We start from the raw sequence: 18,602 nt of genomic DNA on the forward strand, positions 1-18,602 counted from the left end.
TTGCGGACGGGATCACTTTTTGGCAAATCTGCATATTAGAGTGACACAGTTAGTCTCACTGTAATCTGCAGATTCCAGAGGTACCTGAGGCTTTGGGATTCATCCTCTTTGCCTCAGAAACCTTGGACGAGTGCCGTTCAGCAATGGTTCCCATAAACAGGAACCGGACGGAACGGCACTTGTGGGGGTCTCCCAGGGGATAGAGGCCCCCAGCTAATCCCCTTTGGGTAGGGTGGAGCCCTGGCACTGGTTCTACCTGGCACCCTGGCAGTTCCACCTGGGTGTGCCCTGTGTGGGTGTTGTGGGGAAAGTGGGAGAGGTTGGGGATAAGTTCAGGAGGCCCTGGAGATTGGATTGGATTTGTTTATTGTCACATGTACCGAGGAACACTGAAAAGTATTTTTCTGCGTACAACTCAAACAGGTAATTTAGTACACGAAAAGAAAATACATAATAGGGCAACACAAGGTACTGGCATAGGCACTGGCATCGGGTGAAGCATACAGGAGTGTCGGATTAATCAGGTCAGTCCTAGGTCAGGTCGTTTAGGAGTCTGGTAACAGTGGGGAAGAACCTGTTTTTGAATCTGTTCATGCGTGTTCTCAGACTTTTATATCTCCTGCCCGATGGAACCATTTTTAAATCTCTCATTGCACTGGTGAGTGCCAGCAAGCAGAGCTCTCCACTGTGTAAAACGGGGCTATGTGCGGTCTCTTATAGAACAAGAGTCGCATTGAATAGCTATGTGTTTCTAGGCACTGCGAGCGCCTGGAAACATGCGGCTAAATGCATCAACGAGGGCACTTTGTTCCCTTGGGAGAATCGCACCCAAAGTGTCATTTGTGGTGGGTTTTGTTGGGAGTTTCCTGTCGGAGTTAATCGGTGCCCATGTTGCCACTTGCTGGAGACACAGTCAGATCACAGGGACTGTTAGATAGAGGGTCACTGTCATTTACTGTTTGGAGATTGGGCTGAAGTAGTGATCAATGGCTTCTTGCCACACTAAGGCGGGATCCTGATTTCACCAACGGGAGCAGGCCGGTTAGATTGGCAACAGATTTGGGTCCAACGCAGTTCTTGATTTTAGCCTCTCTTGCTATTTAATGGTCTTGTCACTTTTCTTGCTTATGTGTAATACGGAAGGGCAGCACGGTGGCCTAGCGGTTAGCACAACCGCCTCACGGCGCTGAGGTCCCAGGTTCGATCCCGGCTCTGGGTCACTGTCCGTGTGGAGTTTACACATTCTCCCCGTGTCTGCGTGGGTTTCGCCCCCACAACCCAAAAATGTGCAGAGTAGGTGGATTGGCCACGCTAAATTGCCCCTTAATTGGAAAAAATAATTGGGTAATCTAAATTTATTTTTTAAAAATGTGTAATACGGCCATTAAATTGCCCCATAATCTTTACATAGCAACACGCTCAGACAAAATACAAAACAGCATCTGTCATCTAATGGACATTTCTTCTCTGTCACTTCTAATCTGAAGCTCCTGTTGGGGTATTTGAGGGGCAGCAGTGGGGTGATGCTTCCTCAAGGACGGGGAAGCATCACCCTTTACCAGGATGTTGCCTGGTATGGAGGGCATTAGCTATGAGGAGTGGTTGAATAAACTCGGTTTATTCTCACTGGAACGACGGAGGTTGAGGGGCGACCTGATAGAGGTCTACAAAATTATGAGGGGCATAGACAGAGTGGATAGTCAGAGGCTTTTTCCCAGGGTAATGGGGTCAATTACTAGGAGGCATAGGTTTAAGGATGCGAGGGGCAAGGCTTAGAGGAGATGTACGAGGCAAGTTTTTTTACACAGAGGGTAGTGGGTGCCTGGAACTCGCTGCCGGAGGAGGTGATGGAAGTAGGGACGACAGTGATATTTAAGGGGCATCTTGACAAATACATGAATAGGATGGGAATAGAGGATACGGACCCAGGGAGTGTAGAAGATTTTAGTTTAGACGGGCAGCATGGTCGGCACGGGCTTGGAAGGCTGAAGGGCCTGTTCCTGTGCTGTACTTTTCTTTGTTCTTTTGTTCTTTGACGGGGGTGGGGGCACCCTTTACAAACGTTTGTCTTCGGTCCGCTGTTGCTCGGTGTGCTTTTACTTAATTGCTCTGTTTAATAATCTTTGCTCTAGAGTCGCCAGGTATCTTTCTAATACCACCACGAAGTTCAAAGCCAAGTGCTGATCAAGAACTCAATACATCAGTTAGTAAGTTTCAAATCAAAACACATTTATTATACACACAGTCAATCACTACACATGCATAAAACTCTACTTACTAGACTATCTCTACAACTAAAGGCCTATACTTAGCTTTCAAATGGCCCACCAGGTCAGAGGAACAATGGCCTTTGTCCGGTTCTGAGTCTGCAGGTTTAAAGCTGGTATGGACTAGTAGCATACCAGTCTATGGTAGTAGCCTATCTTGTAGCGTGCGTTGACCGGAGACTTCATTGGTTGGTGCAGCTGCTAGGCAGGTCTCTCCTTGTTGAGAGTCACGGTCAAGAGTTCTTTAGAGCTGCTAAGAGAACCTGCCAAGAAGATCGAACTGAACTTGGGGACTCTATTTTATAGTCCCCAGGGGTTTTGCGCCCTTGTGGGCGGACACGGACCTGGTCCCAATTAATTGGACCATGTCCCAATCGTTTCAATCGATTTCTCCAATACTGGAGCTGTTCCCTGATCACTGGGCGGTTCCTATGTGTCCGTTGGCCTCCCTTTGTCCTGGCTCCCGCTGGCGCCGGGGAGTCTGGTTTGGTCCCGATCGCTTCAATGTATCTAATTGTTCCTGGGTTTGCACATTAATATGTAGATGTTACTGGTTTCAGTTCTGTCTGGGTTCTGCAAGTCTTAATACACAGGAAACCTTGCACCTGCTTGTTTTCCTGTGCCTGGCTGAATTTCCCTGCATGCTTTGCGGGCCTCCATTTTGGAATCAGGAAGTGGCCACCCCAGGTGGCTACACCGCTACACCAGCCATTACATATGCACACACTTCTCTGATTTCAATCCTTGTAGAAGAGAGCACACAAATTGGCAAGAGGCAGAGACCCTGGGGGCACCACATCAGCCACTGACAATACATCCTGACCTGCTCCATTGTTCCAAGAAGCAGCAGGTGCCATCATCTACCTGAGCCTCCTGAGACACTGGTGTTCAGGCATGTCAAGAGAGCTGATTTTATCCTTGTAGATGTTGTGTTGGGGGTCTTCCAGCTGAATCTCAGTGTCCATCCCCCTTTGGCCTCTGGTGGGCAAGTGTCTAAGGGGAAGACTGCTGAAGGCAGTGGTGCTGCTTCTGCTCTCACCCCTAATCAGACGTGCCAAGTGAGAGCATAGAAAGCATCCTATCCGGCTGCATCACAGCCTGGTATCACTGCTCGGCCCAAGACCGCAAGAAACTACAGAGAGTCGTGAACACAGCCCAGTCCATCACATGGAGTTGCCGCCCATCCATTGACTCCATCTACACCTCCCGCTGCCTTGGAGAAGCGGGGCAGCATAATCAAACGCCCCTCCCACCCGGCTTACTCTCTCTTCCAACTTTTTCTGTAGTGATCTCTGTATGTGCATGTACACAAGGGGTTAATGTGTAATCAGCAGCACCACATGATCACTAGAGGGTCGGACCAACAGGGGTATAAAAAGCAAACACATTGTGTCTCCCTCAGTCTCTCTCTCTCTCTCTCTCTCGGATGCACTGTGACCAGGGCAATATCAGAATAGTTCAGATGGCTAGTGAAGTTACGTATAGTTATTGTAGTTAGATCTTGGTAACCTTATCACTAGTATCAAAGTTAAAGTAAAAAAACTCATGCACTTGTTGTTATAGTTACTCAATAAACCTTTATTGTTACTGGACAAGTTCGAGTCTTCTTCATCGAGATTCAGAAGACCTCACCATCAACCAAGGATTGAGTAGCACGAGTTACCTATTACACAGGTAACACATCTTCCATTGGGCAGGAGATACAAAAGTCTGAGAACACGCACAAACAGATTCAAAAACAGCTTCTTCCCCGCTGTTACCAGACTCCAAAATGACCCTCTTATGCACTGACCTCATTAACACTTCACCCCTGTATGCTTCACCAATGCAGGTCTTATGTAGTTACATTTGTGTACCTTGTGTTGCCCTATTATGCATTTTCTTTTATTTCTTTTACTTTTCATGTACTTAATGATCTGTTGAGTGCTCTCAGAAACATACTTTTTGCTGTACCTCGGTACACGTGACAATAAATAAAATCCAAATCCAAGTGTAGCTGCATTTTCAAAATGCTGTTGTGGTACCTGGCAACAGAGGAGTGTAGCTGAAGGCGATTGAAGTGCGAGACAGGTAAAGTGCGTTCTAGGAAGTTGGCAACAACCTGTCATCTGCTCATGGCTAGAGCTCTTGAGTTTAATTGATCAAAGCCTTCGCAGCTTGTAAGATTCACTGAAGGAGCTCTTCCCTCTGTGCAGTTGCTTAATTAGTCGCTCAACAAATCCAAAGAACGTTCCCTGCTCACCTTCAGTCCCACTCTGGTGAAAGCCGGAAGAGTGCAGGATCCTGACCCAATCTCCATTTCACAAAATTTTACTCTCTCACATTCACATTAACCTAATCATATTCTTTCCGTCTGAGGTACTAAAAACTGTACAACTCCTCACCTCCACCATCTTCCCTTCCCCTTACAATTTTCAGCCTTTTGAAACACAAACTTCAAATCACCGAACCTAAACTAAGCATGATTTCCTGATTCATTTCCTCTCCTCTGGTAATTCTTTCCATGTTTTGTTGTGTTCTGCATTATACTTAATGGTGCCCTTTGCACAGGTTTCCTAGACAGTAAAAGTGTTTACAGTCAACAACTTTATATCAACCCTTCAGGGCTAGACCCAGAACTGACAATCCTATTCAACTGGGGTGTCCACTCAACAAAATCCATTAAAATGTGAACATAATATTGTACAATAAAATTACTTATCTATTAAAAGTACATATTGGAAGCAAAATTCAAGTGCCACAGAAAAGAACATCTTAGTGGATCAACTGTCTATCGTGCAGCCCACACGATTTTCCTTTCCATTAAAGCCAATTGAAAATATATTTGATGGTTTGTATTACAGGTGGCCAGTCGACTAATGCACTTTCCTACCTGTACATCAAGTTGTATTTACTTGCACTATCTTTAGAATTCATAAAATCAATAACCTGATGCATTTATTACAGAAAATGAATCTTTATTCAGTGGATTACATCCCATTATTATCCATTAAAGACTTTTAATATTGTTATTCTCCTCTGAACTAGTGCACAGTCAATTCCGGCCCTATCTGACCCAGAATTCATTCTTTGAAAAACACCCAAAGTCTTTGGCCCCATGGCTTCCTAATTACCAGAGTCACCATGTTTGTAAATCTAGGGGGCAGCACGGTGGCACAGTGGTTAGCATTGCTGCCTATGGCGCTGAGGACCCGGGTTCGAATCCCGGCCCTGGGTCACTGTCCGTGTGGTGTTTGCACATTCTCCCCGTGTTTGCGTGGGTTTCACCCCCACAACCCAAAAATGTGCAAGGTAGGTGGATTGGCCACGGTAAATTGCCCCTTGATTGGGAAACTTTTTTTTGAAAAGGTTTGTAAATCTAAACAAAATTATTTATTAATCACAATAATTAAATATGCAACAAATACAACTGGACACACACAAGACTGACACAAACTCAGAGGACAAAAGAGGGTGTTATGGCCCATGGTTTAGAAAACTCCAAAGTATATCATGGAGTGCACCTGACCTCCAGCTGTTTATTGATTTGGGTAATGATGAGCACAAGAGCCTACCTTCAGGTGTTATTCAGAATTCTTAGACACTTTTAATCAAAAAAAAACAAGCTTTATTCTATCAATTTAGTTAACATTTTTATGAACACACACAGTAAAAATTATCAACTACAAACATAAAGATCCCACACAGCTACAGTAATCTATGTATAACCCTTAATAAATTCCCCCTTAACTGTTCCAATTCAATAACAAAATCCAAGTAAAACCAGAAACTCCTTTTCAAAGGTGTGGCCCAGCACACGGCACTCTTACTGGTATATGACTTGTTAGTGATACTCTGTTCCCCTTCTCAAACAACAGGTTTGAATTCCTTCCAGAAAGCTATTATCTATTTTAAGTTATCAAGTAGTCTGGAAACAGCTTATAAAATGAAGATAGAGCACAGCCCAAGCACTCCCTGGTGCCAGGCAGAATACAGCCTTGTGCCAATTCATTGGGCACCAGCCAACCAATCGAACTGAATCCCTCCGATTTCCTGGATGTCAAAAGTCTGAGTTCTGCTGCTCAAAAGCTAGCACAGTGTACTATATTAACCTGTCCAGTTAAAAACCAGTCCAAAACTCAAAGCGAAAGTAAAACTTCCAGAGCTACAAACCAGCTCCAAGAACTCATATAGAGCCACAGCCCAGCCCCACCCACACAATGACATCACTGAAGCCATGTGATAAGACAAAAACATTTCTTAAAAGGGACACTCACATGACAAGGGAGGTAAAAATAATTGTAAAAGGATGAGAGTCTTTTGTTTCAGATTGTTATCTTCTAGCACACCTTCCTGCAGTCTAGGCTTTCAGTTTGAGGTTTCTGCTATCGGTCAGTAATGGTTTTCACTGTCGATTCTTCCAGGTTCTCAAAAGTTCAGAAATACAGCAGCTATGCAGCTTTTCTGGAGGAACAGAGAGTGAGAGAGACTCACAGCTCCTTCCCTGAGCATCCAGGACCCAACTGTCCTTTCCTTGGTTCTCTGAAAATCATCCTAGTCAGGCACAGCCCAAGCACTCCCTGTTGCCAGGCAGAATACAGCCTTGTGCCAATTCATTGGCCACCAGCCAACCAATCGAACTGAATCCCTCCGATTTCTTGGATGTCAAAAGTCTGAGTTCTGCTGCTCAAAAGCTAGCACAGTGTACTATATTGCAACTTTTGTGTTACTCACTTCCTCTGCTCGACTTAAAGGTATATGTCCATTAAACATCCATCGATCAAAAATGATAACGGCAAAATAAAAGAAATGGGAAATAAAGGAATCAACAGGAAGGTCCCTTACAATATATAACATACAAGATGCAGAGGAAGATTATTCATAGTGCAGCCAATTCTCTGTATTATTACTCTCGAACAAGCGCAGATAGAATCCTAAAGTGAAATACTGAAAAAACTACTGAGCAACATTTTACAGTGATCTCAATGAATATTTGACGCACTATTCAAAAGAGTTGTGAATATTATTATTATGTGGAGTACTGATCTCCCACAAGCAGAACAGTTGGCATCCCGATGGGACTCTGACTGAAGTTCCACACAAAGTGGCTCCTGCAAAATATACGGCTAACCTCACTAAATTATCAAATATTTATGGGTGAGGAAGACTGTGATCCATATTAATTCATCCATCCAGTCTTACCCTGCTTTCCTCCCATTACTGAAAACAGTTGTTTCTTGAATTTATAGAGTTTTCACCTACATTACTCCACCAGGATTCCTCTATTGATCATTTTTGATGTGATCCTGGATAAGAATTATTCTTATGTAAAAAACAAAAGCTGCTGAGCAAAAAAATGTCTTTGCAAAGAAGAAAGTTTGTCTACCAATTAATTCCAGTTTTGACACTACTGGGCAAATATTTTGGGTTACAGGAATCCCACATGACAATCATGGTACTGCGATAGTGTTAGCATAGATAATATAAGAAAGAAAGCTTGCATTGAAAAGCACTTTCCACAGCCTCAGGACTAGCTAAAGTGTTTCACAGCCATCTAATTACTTTTGTGGTGTAATCAATTCAAGTCCAAAATGTACAAAACAGTGAATGGTGTAATCACTTACGCCGTAACAAGAATGTCAGAAAATCTATGTTCAAACTTTCCAACATTCTGTTTGCTTGGCGGCATAAACTAAACTGTATAAAGTTGAGAAAGCCGTTGAAAGGACTTACAGGAGACATGCCTTTACAGAGGCGTAGAGTACAAAAGCAAGCTAAATTTTAGAAATCTTTGGTTAGGTCTCAGCTGAAGAATTATGGCCATTTCTGAGAATCATACCATAGGGAGGATGTTAACCTTCAGAAGATAATTACTAAATGTTACCATATGAAAGGGACTGTAGTATGGTGAGTGAGTGGGGATTTCTCTCCTAGCAGAAAAGGGTAGGGGGAATTTGATAGGCATTGTCACATTTACTGAAGTACAGTGAAAAGTATTTTTCTGCGGACAAGAGTACGTACACGGTAGGCAAAAAGAATAATCAACAAAGTATATAGGGGCAGCACGGTGGCACAGTGGTTAGCATTGCTGCCTACAGTGCTGAGGATCGGGTTCGAATCACGGCTCTAGGTCACTGTCCGTGAGGAGTTTGCACATTCTCCCCGTGTCTGCGTGGGTTCCACCCCCACAACCCAAAGATGTGCAGGATAGGTGGATTGGCCACGCTAAATTGCCCCTTAATTGGAAAAAATAATTGGGTACTCTAAAAAAAATTTTTAAGTTTAAAAAAAAAACAAAGTATATAGACGAGTAAGTAATTTGTTACAGTGTGGAACAAGGGCCAAACAAAGCAAATATGACATGTGCAAGAGCAGCATAGGGCGTCATGGATAGTGTCTTACAGGGAACCGATCAGTCCAAGGGAGAGTCGTTCAGGAGTCTTGTAGCTGTGGGCTAGAAGCTGTTCCTATGTCTGGATGTTCGGGTCTTCAGACCTCTGTATCTTCTGCCTAATGGAAGGGTCTGGAAGAAGGCAATGCCTGGGTCTGAGGGGTCGCTTGACAATGCTGTCTGCCTTCCTGAGGCAGCAGGAGGTGTAGCCAGAATCAATGGGAGGGTGGTAAGCTTGGTTGATGCATTGGGCTGAGTTCACCACACTCTGCAGTTTCTTGCAATCTTGGGCCGAGCAGTTGCCATACCAAGCTTCATTGCAGCCGGATAGGATGCTCTTTATGGCATATCTGTAGATGTTTGTGAGAGTCAATGCAGACATGCCAAAATTCCATAGGAAGTAGAGACGTTGTTGGGCTTTCTTGACTGTTGCATCAACATGAGTGGACCAGGACAGACTGTTGGTGATGGTGACCCCCAAGAACTTAAAGCTATCGACCATCTCCACTTCGTAGCCATTGATGTAGACAAGGGGTGTATCGTACCATGCTTCCTGAAGTCGATAATCAGTTCCTTGGTTTTGCTGACATTTAGAGAGAGCTTGTTTTCGGTACCCCATGCAACCAAGTGATCTATCTCCCCTCTGTAATCTGACTCGTCGATGTTTGAGATACGACCCACCACAGTCGTATCATCCACAAACTTATAGATCAAAGGGAGTTAAATTTTGCCACATAGGGGCGGCACGGTGGCACTGTGGTTAGCACTGTTGCCTCATGGCGCCGATGTCCCAGGTTCGATCCCGGCTCTGGGTCACTGCCCGTGTGGAGTTTGCACATTCTCCCTGTGTCTACATGGGACTCACCCCCAGAAACTAAAGAGGTGCAAGGTAGGTGGATTGGCCATGCTAAATTGCCCCTCAATTAGAAAAAAATAATTGGGTACTCTAAATTTTTTCAAAATAAATAAATCTTGCCACAGAGTCATGTGTGTGTATAGGGAGTATAGTAGAGGACTGAGCACACATCCTTGCAGGGCTCCGGTGTTGAGGACTATTGTGTGTTAAGTAATGGGTTAAGAGACATTGCAATTAGTTGTCTCATTTATGTTGTGTTCAATGATTGTCTCATTTATGTTAAGTGTTCAATGATTGACACTGATATGTAAAGGGGCTTCAGGTGGACTCTGGAGCTTGTGATGATCTGTAGAGTTATGTGCAGAGTGAGTTTGAACCATTAAAGGTGTGTTGGTGAAAAAGGAGCTGAACTCTTGCCTCTTCATACCACAGCATCTAGTACATGTTAACAATGGTAGCAAAGGATGGTTGCTGTGTAAATGTGAAGGCTTGAAAAAAACAATTTTTCCAGATCAAACCAAGGAGTGAAAAAAAAGGGAAACATGGCTGGACCCAGGACAAAGATGGCTGGTTATGATTATCCTCCCCTATTTTCTGAAAGGGAATCATACGACCAATGGAGAAGTGCAGTAGTTATGTGGACTAACGTGACTGCTTTAGGAAAGAGAAAACAAGGTATGGCATTGGCTCTTTCTTTACCATATGGCAGTAAAATCCAAAACAAAGTGCTTTCTGAGCTGGAGTTGGAAGAGTTAGACTCAGAAGAAGGTCTGGCGACTTTATTACTTCATATGGACAAGAATTATAAGAAAGATGACTTGTTAGTGCGTATGAAGCCTGGTCGGATTTTGATAAGTTCCGGAAAATGGAGGATTTATCTATGGAAGACTATATAATGGAATTTGGCAGACTATATAAAAAGCTGCAGAAACACAGGCTGGAATTTCCACAATCTGTGTTGGCCTTTAAATTACTTGACTGTGCTAGAGTGAACAACATGGATAGGCTCCTGGTTTTAACAGGAGTTCAGTTTACGGTTAACGATACCTTATTCGAACAGATGACAGCAGCTTTAAAAAAAAATTGGGGGAAACATTCGATTCCAATGGCTCTGATGACCCAAATAGGTCAGCCTGCTATAAGGCAGAATATGGAAGATACACTACTAACAGGATGGCGAAATCGTATGGCTACGAACAGGCCTCAAAACTATAAAAGACCGAGACAAGGAAATTATGAAGACAGAAACCCAGTTAGAACCTACAATAGGAGGATGAACCCCAGAAATGCACGGGGTATGATAAATCGATGTTTTCGATGTGACTCTCAATACCATTATGCTTTCAACTGTCCAACTCGTTATGATAGAGTATTTGAAGTGACACATAACATGGAAGAGTCAGAAGAGGAAAAAGATAGTGACCAGAAAGAAGGCACTGTCTTATTAACAAGCTGTTTTACGCCGGTAATGAGGGTGTTGGTTGCAGAATCTTTTAACTGTGCTGTATTGGACAGTGGCTGCACATCTACTGTGTGTGGGATTGACTGGTTAAAATGTTACCTGGACTCATTGGATGCTGAAAATCGTAACAAGGTTAAGGAATTTAAAAGTTCCACAAGTTTCAGGTTTGGGGATGATAATACTCTGAAGTCGCTGAAAAGAGTAGTGATCCCTTGCAATATTGCTGGAATGAATCATTTTATTAGCACGGATGTTGTATCAAGTGAGATACCTTTGCTTCTGAGCAGACCGTCGATGAAGAAAGCACACATGAAACTGGATATGGAACAGGATAAGGCAACAGTTTTTGGAAAGACGGTGGACTTACAATTTACACAGTCGGGACATTATTGTATTCCATTATTGACAAATAATGTTTCAAGTAGAGTGGTTAAGGATGTATTAATGACAGTTGATTATGTGACTTTAGCTGTTAAAAAGCTTATTGTAGTAAAACTGCATAGGCAATTTGCACATCCGTCTCCTCGGAGGTTGAAACATTTATTAAAGGATGCAGGGGTAAGGGATGATGAGTATTCTAAGCTGATAGAACAGGTTAGTGGTCGCTGTGAAGTTTGCAGGAAGTACAGAAGGACACCAGCACGGCCGATAGTAACCCTACCTTTGGCCAGGGATTTTAATGACATTGTGGCCATGGACCTTAAGATCTGGGATAAAACAAATATTATATTTATTTTGCATTTTGTAGATTTAGCTACCAGATTTAGTCAATCAACGATTGTACGAAGTAAAGAAAAGAGAGTAATTTTGGACAAAATTGTGGAAAAATGGATCGGGACAGGAATGGGTGCACCAGCAAAATTCTTTACGGACAATGGGGGAGAATTTGCTAATGATGAGTTTAGGGATATGTGTGAAAACATGAATATCAGAGTTATGAACACGGCTGCCGAATGCCCGTTTAGTAATGGTGGGCGGCATTCTCCCCTACCCGGCGTGACGGAGGGTCCCGGAGTAGGGGAGTGGCGCCAACCACTCAGGGGTCACGCCTCCCCAAAGGTGGGGAATTCTCCCCACCTTTGGGGGCCAGCCCCGCGCCGGAGCGGTTGCCACCAGAAGACCGGCGCAAAAAAACCGGCGCCCCCGGCAGCGGGGCTAGCCGAAAGGCTTTCGCCAGTCCGCGCATGCGCCAGCAGTGACGTCAGCGGCAGCTGGCCGCTGACGTCACTGCCGGTGCATGCGCGATGTGGGGTTCTCTTCCGCTTCCGCCATGGCAGAGGCCGTGGCGGACGCGGAAGAAAATAGTGCAGCCAGGGCACTGGCCCAGAGTCTGAGCGGGGGGCCCCGATCGCGGGCCAGGCCACCATGGGGGCACCCCCTGGGGATCGATCGCCCCCCGCCCCCTCCCAGGACCCCGGGGCCCGCTCACGCCGCTGAGCCCGCCGTTCTAGAGGTGGTTTAAACCTCGGCGGCGGGAGAGGCCTCGCAGCGGCGGGACTTCGGCCCATCCGGGCCGGAGAATCACCGCAGGGACCTCTCGGATTGGAATGGCAAGATTCCCGCCACCGCCACTTCCCGGATGGCGGAGAATCTCTGCCACGGCGGGGGCGGGATTTTAGGCGCCCCCAGGCGATTCTCCGACCCTGCTGGGGGTCGGAGAATTTTGCCCGGCATCTGTAACAGAAATCATGCTGTTATCGATGACATGCTTCGGAAAATTTTGGGAGATCGACCTAACTGCACGCTAAATTCAGCTTTAGCATGGGCGGTACATGCAAAGAATTCATTGCAGATGGTTGGGGGCTATAGTCCTTATCAATTAGTGTTTGGTAGAAATCCTAAAATTCCCTCCATTTTGGATGGCCAGCCTCCAGCTTGGGAAGGGACTACAATTAGCTCAGGTTTTGTCGAACATTTAAACGTGTTACATAGCAGTAGAAAAACTTTTTTGGAAGCAGAAGTCTCTGAAAGAATTCGCAGAGCTTTAAGACATAATGTACGGCCATCAGATGCCGTTTTTCAACAAGGAGAAATGGTATACTATAAGAGAGACAATTCTAATGAATGGAAAGGCCTAGGGATGATCATAGGCATAGATGGCAAAACATTTATTTTGCAACATGGTAATCAAACTGTTAGGGTACATTCATCAAGGATAATGGGTTCCGATTACAAATTTTCAAATTTAGACAGAGCAGACAGACAAGACGAGGAACCAGAGTCATCTGGTACGCATGTGTTACAGAACTATGAGGACCAGTTAACTGATATAGACAGGGTTTCTGTAGAGGAACACGACACTTCGGATAAATTAGATCAGGCCATTTTTCCGAAAGGGCAACTGCCAAAGGTTGGTACAAAAGTAACATACTTGCCTGAAGGGTCTAGTCAATGGAAGGATGCAACTGTTATTAGTAGAGCAGGGAAGGCCACTGGAAAGTATAAACATTGGTTGAATGTACAGCATTCAGGGGAAGAAGTTAAGACAATGGATTGGGAAAACAAAGTTCAAAAATGGAGGGCACAGAAACGCAGTGCCAATTCAGATAGTACATCGGATAGTGAACAGGTTTGCAGGAAAAGGTCGAGAACTATTGAAAGGACATCCCGCTACAGAAGAGAAAGATCAAGCAGTAGCAGTACAGAACGAGATACCAGGCAGGAGAGGGGACGTAGTTTATCAAGATCTCAGAACAGGAGTAAGACTACGAATACTAATAGAAGTAGAAGTCCACATGCACGTGAGATTTTGGTGGCTTCAAATAAATTAGATGAAAAAGTTATAAAAGATGCTAAACAGCAAAAATTGCATAGTTGGAGTGAATTTGGGGTATACACAGAAGTACCGATAGGGGACAAAAAGCTCTATCCCACAGATGGATTTGTACAGAAAAGGTTCTTCCAGATGGAACTTATAAGGCAAAGGCCAGGCTTGTGGCAAGGGGATTTGAAGAAAACTTAGAAGATCAGGACTTAAGGGTAGATTCACCTACAGCAGGAAAGGTTATTTTAAAGGTCTTCTTGGCTCTATTAGCCACAAAGGCATGGGACTGCAAATCTATAGATATAAAAGCTGCCTTTTTGCAGGGGCATCAGCTCCAGAGAGACATTTTTCTCCATCCTCCTAAAGAAGCAGCTAACACAGAAGGGGTACTGTGGAAGTTGAACAAATGTGTATATGGATTAAATGATGCATCTAGAGTCTGGTACTTTTCGGTGAGGTCAGTCTTGTTAAAGTTAGGCTGTTGCCAGTTGAAAGCAGATCCTGCAATGTTATACTGGCACTATAAAGGAAATCTTGCTGGCATCTTCATGATGCATGTCGATGATTTTTTGTGGGGTGGGACTAGTGATTTTGAGGCTATTGTAATCTCTGGTTTGAGGAAAGAATTCAGGGTTGGAAGTCAGGCTTCCGGTGCATTTAAATATATTGGTTTGGAAATCGGACAGACTCAGTTAGGGACAACTTTACGTCAGCTATCTTACTTGGAAAGCATCAGTCCAATAGCAATTAGTCGTGGCCAGGTTTCACAAAAAGACGCAATGGTTTCAAAGATAGAAAAAGAGCAACTGCGAAGTTTAATTGGGCAACTGAACTGGTTAGGTAGACAGACTAGGCCGGACGTGAGTTTTGATGTTTTAGAGTTGAGTACAAAAGTGAATGATCCCAAAGTGGAAGACATAATAAGAGCAAATAAAGTGTTGGCCAAACTAAAAATGCAGGAGTGTGTTTTGAAGTTCCCTGTTTTAGGTGATCCTAGGCATTTGAAACTCATAGTTTATAGTGATGCGTCCTATGCAAATTTATGTGATGGAGTTTCAAGCGCAGGAGGTTTTATAATTTTTCTTTTGGGGAACAATGGTAAATGTTGCCCTCTTGTGTGGGAAACAAAGAAAATAAGGAGAGTGGTCAAAAGCACTTTGGCTGCTGAAACATTAAGCTTAGTGGAAGCGGTGGATATGGCCTTTTATATAAGTCAGATATTGACAGAAATATTGGGATTAGAGGATTTAGGTAATATACCTATTGACTGTCACATTGACAATAAATCTGTGGGAAAATGTGCACTCTACAAAAAAATGAAAAGAGGTTACGGATAGACATTGCAAGTTTAAAGCAGATGTTGGACAGAGGGGAAATAACGAAAATTTAATGGGTTGACAGAAGCTATCAACTGTCAGACTATTTCACGAAAAGAGGGGCTAGTTCACAGACACTTTTAGATATCGTGAATGAAGGGCGCCTGTTTCTGTGAATGTTTTTTTTTCTTCTACTTAAAAAAAAGGGGGGGGAATCAGGTGTGTGTTTTAGTTTCTTGAAATTTTAGTTTCTTGAAATTTTGTTTTTACCTAATTGTTTTTTTTTCTCCAAGGAAGGGGAGACTGTTAAGTAATGGGTTAAGAGACATTGCAATTAGTGTCTCATTTATGTTAAGTGTTCAATGATTGTCTCATTTATGTTAAGTGTTCAATGATTGACACTGATATGTAAAGGGGCTTCAGGTGGACTCTGGAGCTTGTGATGATCTGTAGAGTTCTGTGCAGAGTGAGTTTGAACCATTAAAGGTGTGTTGGTGAAAAAGGAGCTGAACTCTTACCTCTTCATACCACAGCATCTAGTACATGTTAACATTGTGAAGGGTTTTGATAAGAATAAATAAGGAAAAACTGTTTCATGTGGCATTCGGACCAGGAATCAGAGGACATAGATTTAGTTATTGACAAAAAGAATCAGAGGTGACATGAGAAAAACATTTTTTTTTTAAAAGCAAGTCAGTATCATCTGGGATGTACTGTCTGAAAGGTAGGCAGAAGCAGATTCAATAATAACTTTCAAATGGAAATTGGATAAACACTTGCAAGTGAAATATTTGCATCACTATGGAGAAAAGGGAGAGAAATGTGAATACTTTGATAGCTCTTTGAATGAGCAGACAGAAACAATGGAATAATCAGCCTCCTTTGTGGCATCATTCTATGATTGTAAGCATTGCTTTACAAAATGTATGCATGGAAAATATTCATTCTTTTCACTTACCTATCAGAAACACTGGAGATGGGTACGAATTCCACTTAAAGTATTGGGAGTGAATATAAATGCAGGGCTTAATTAGACATCATTTTACTCCTGAATGCTGACTTCCCTGTTTCATCTCTCTCAAAGTCAACTGTGAGGCGAGTACAGAAAATCTCAGGTCACCAGTATGAAGAATTTTATTGATCACCAAAAAAATCAATTGCTTTCATCTATTTCTTTGAAGTAAAGTAGTTTTTTTTTAAACCATTTGGTCCCTAAAATCCAGAGAAACATGGAAGGTTACAGTGCAGAAAGAGGCCATTCGTTCAGTCCATCGTGTGTGCCCTGACCACCTCTCTGAACTTGCTACCCACATATCTCTCAGCCTGACAGATGCAACACAATGACTCCAATCACCACTCAAGCTTCAAAGCTCGGAGCTCAAGGTTCCGCAGCTGGTGACACTTTTGGCACATGTGGCCATCTAGGACACTAGGGGAGCTCCACATCTTTCCACATATTACAAAACATGCATTCCACATGACCTAAATTGTCCTAACATGGTTTAAATTTACTCCCCATCCATTAACTTTATTTTATTTATGCAGGACCTTCTCTTGCACTGTCCTCTAAGTGCTGCTGACTGCCTGTCCTGGGGTCCACCTCTCACACTTTCCTCTAGTTGCTGTTGACTGTCTGCCCCAGGGTGCACCTCTCACACTCTCTTCTAGATGCTGCTGACTGCCAGTCCTGGGTCCACCTCTCGCACTCTCCTCTAGGTGCTGCTGACAGCCTGTCCCAGGGTCCTCCTCTCACACTCTCCTCCAGGTGCAGCTCACTGCCTGTCCTGGGTCATGCTCTCGCATTCTCCTCCAGGTGCAGCTCACTGCCTGTCCCAGGATCGTGCTCTCGCACTCTCCTCTAGGTGCAGTGATTGCCAGGCGCAGTATCCTCTTTTAGGTGCTTCTGACTGCCTTTCCCAGGGTGGTCCTCTCACATTCTCCTCTAGGTGCAGCTGACTGGCTGCCCCAGGGTCATCCTCTTGCACTCTCCTCTAGGTGCAGCTCACTGCCTGTCCTGGGGTCCTCCTCTCGCACTCTCCTCTAGGTGCAGCTGACTGCCCTGTCCCAGGGTCCTCCTTTAGGTGCGGTTGACTCCCTGCCCCAAGGTCCTCCTCTAGGTGTAGTTCACTGCCTGTCCCAGGGTCATCCTCTCGCACTCTCCTCTATGTGCTGCTAACTGCCTGACTGGTCGTCCCCCTCACTTTCCTCCAGGCGCTATTGACTGCCTATCCCAGGGTCCTCCGCTAGGTGCTGCTGACCGCCTATCCCAGGGCCCTCCTCTAGGTGCTGCTGACTGCCTATCCCAGGGTCCTCCTCCAGGAGCTGCTGACTGCCTATCCCAGGGTCCTCCACTAGGTGCTGCTGACTGCCTATCCCAGGGTCCTCCTCCAGGAGCTGCTAACTGCCTGTCTCAGGGTCATCCTCCACGCTGTCCTCTTAAGTGCTGCTGACTGCCTATCCCAGGGTCCTCCACTAGGTGCTGCTGACTGCCTATCCCAGGGTCCTCCACTAGGTGCTGCTGACGGCCTATCCCAGGGTCCTCCTCCAGGAGCTGCTAACTGCCTGTCTCAGGGTCATCCTCCACGCTGTCCTCTCGGTGCTGCTGACTGCCTGTCCCAGGGTCCACCTCTTGAACTCTCACTATGTGTTTTTCTTTGAAATTTAAACAGCTCCGAAGAATTTGCAAGTAACTAAAATGTGAAAATGTAACGGCAATATGCTTTAGAATCCAGGACAGCAAAATTCAGAACAGCAGGTAACTGCAAATCATACAAGTTGCAGCTGCAGTATAAATACAGGTTTGGAATTGATAAAAAAAAAAAATGATCACGGACCTGTTTGTGGATGGGAAGTTCACGAGCCTGGGTGAGCTGGAGGAGAAGTACGGGCTCCCCCCGGGAAACACCTTTAGGTATCTACAGGAGATCGAGGAGGGGACGTGGGCAGATGCCTTAGGGAGGGTGAACTCTTCCTCTTCGTGCACGAGGCTCAGTCTCATACCGTTTAAGGTGCTGCACAGGGCACACATGACCGGGACAGGATGAGCCGGTTTTTTGGCGGTGAGGACGGGTGTGTTAGGTGCTCAGGGAGCCCAGCAAACCACACCCATATGTTCTGGGCATGCCCAGCGCTGGAGGAATTTTGGAAGGGCGAGGACGGTGTCGAGGGTGGTAGGATCCAGGGTCAAACCGGGCTGGGGGTTCGCAATATTTGGGGTGGCAGAGGAGCCGGGAGTGCAGAAGGCGAAAGAGGCCGGTATTCTGGCCTTTGCGTCCCTGGTAGCCCGGCGAAGGATTCTTCTTCAGTGGAAGGATGCGAGACCCCGAAGCGTGGAGGCCCGGATCAACGACATGGCGGGGTTTATTAAATTGGAAAAGGTGAAATTTACTTTGAGGGGGTCAGTGCAAGGGTTTTTTTAGGCGGTGGCAACCGTTCCTAGACTTCCTGGCAGAACGGTAAACAATGGTCAGTAGCAGCAGCAACCCTGGGGGGGTGAGTTATTTTCTTTTTACTTTTGTTGTTTAACACTGGGGGATCTGAGGGGGTGTACATATTTGCTAAGTTTGC

At 44.8% G+C, this 18,602-nt stretch overlaps 1 protein-coding gene across 1 annotated transcript in view; it reads right to left on the reverse strand.

The window, feature by feature from the left end:
* The window catches only part of b3glcta (beta 3-glucosyltransferase a), a 258,971-nt gene that overhangs the window by 201,574 nt on the left and 38,795 nt on the right, over positions 1-18,602 (reverse strand). The gene's annotated exons all lie outside the window — the stretch shown is intronic.

The sequence above is a fragment of the Scyliorhinus canicula genome, chromosome 14, assembly GCF_902713615.1.
Source record: "Scyliorhinus canicula chromosome 14, sScyCan1.1, whole genome shotgun sequence".
Classification (NCBI taxonomy): Eukaryota; Metazoa; Chordata; class Chondrichthyes; order Carcharhiniformes; family Scyliorhinidae; genus Scyliorhinus; species Scyliorhinus canicula.